Source organism: Alligator sinensis, unplaced genomic scaffold (genome assembly GCF_000455745.1).
Source record: "Alligator sinensis unplaced genomic scaffold, ASM45574v1 scaffold1146_1, whole genome shotgun sequence".
Taxonomy (NCBI): Eukaryota; Metazoa; Chordata; order Crocodylia; family Alligatoridae; genus Alligator; species Alligator sinensis.
Genome location: NW_005842696.1, coordinates 555,859 through 556,986, shown reverse-complemented (window position 1 = coordinate 556,986; position 1,128 = coordinate 555,859).

Here is a 1,128-nt window from a genome sequence, read left to right as displayed (position 1 = left end):
GCCCCCCGGGACCAGCCGCGGCGCCCCGCGCCCCCGGCCGCTCTGGCGGAGGGGCAAGTGCGCGCCCACTTGTCACCGGCGCGCCCGCTGCGGAGCGCAGCAGCTTCCCCCCGGGCCCGGGTCAGAAGCAGTCCCAGGCTCCCGGGCTTGCTCCGATCACCCCCGAGGAGGCCACCCCCGGCCGGGGCCCGGCGCCCGGGAGGCGTCTCCGTTGCAGCGCAAGCAGGGCTGGCAGCGGCGCCACCGCCTCTCGGGCAACCGGGAGCAAGTGCGAAGGGAGGCGGCGCGGAGCCAGAGCCAGGCTCCCCGGGGCCCTGCCCTCCGCTTGTCTCGCCCCGGGCCGGGACTTGCACTTGAAAGCCGTGCCCCACCGAGAAGGGGCTTTACTACTTGCTTCCAAGTCCCTGCAGGCAGAGAGAATGGGGCTGGGCTGTTCTCCGCGGGGCAGATGACGGAACAAGAAGCAACGGGCTCAAGCCGCAAAAAGGGGAGTTTAGGTTGGATCTTAGGAAAAACTCTCTCACCAGGAGGGTGGTGAAGCAATGGAACAGGCTACCCGGAGAAAGTGGGATCTCCATCCTTGGAGGTGTGTAAGGCCCATTGGCTGGGAGGATCTAAGCTGGGGATGCTCCTGCTTGGATCAAGGGGCTGCGCTGGATGATCCCCCAAGGTCCCTTCCACCCCTCGTTTTCTATGACTCCAAAGGCTTCAGGCGGCTGCGAGGGGCCACCCAAAGCCTTCCAGTGCCCCCTGCGGCTGCCCGGCTTCCCCTTGCCCCCTCCCTCCTCTGCCAGCTAGGGGAAGGCCCCGGGGGCGCTCAGCTGTGCTTCGGGGCAGCCTTTTCCCCAGGCCGGGGGCAGGCCCGGTGCCCAGCCTGGACGCGGCGCTGTTTCTTTTCCGAAATGCCACCAAGCGCATCCCGAGGCCCGTCGCATCACGCAGGTGCCCGGCGCGTCCCCCGGGGCGCGGAGCTCGAAGCTCCCCCGCCCCCCAGCGCCGGGCACCCCACTCCTTTGTGACGCAGCCCCGCCCCGCCGCGCCTCGCCCAATGGGGGCTGCCGGGCGCGGCCCCGCCCCCGCCGGGGGGCATAAAAGGCGGGAGGGCGTCGTGGTCGCTCGCAGTGGTGG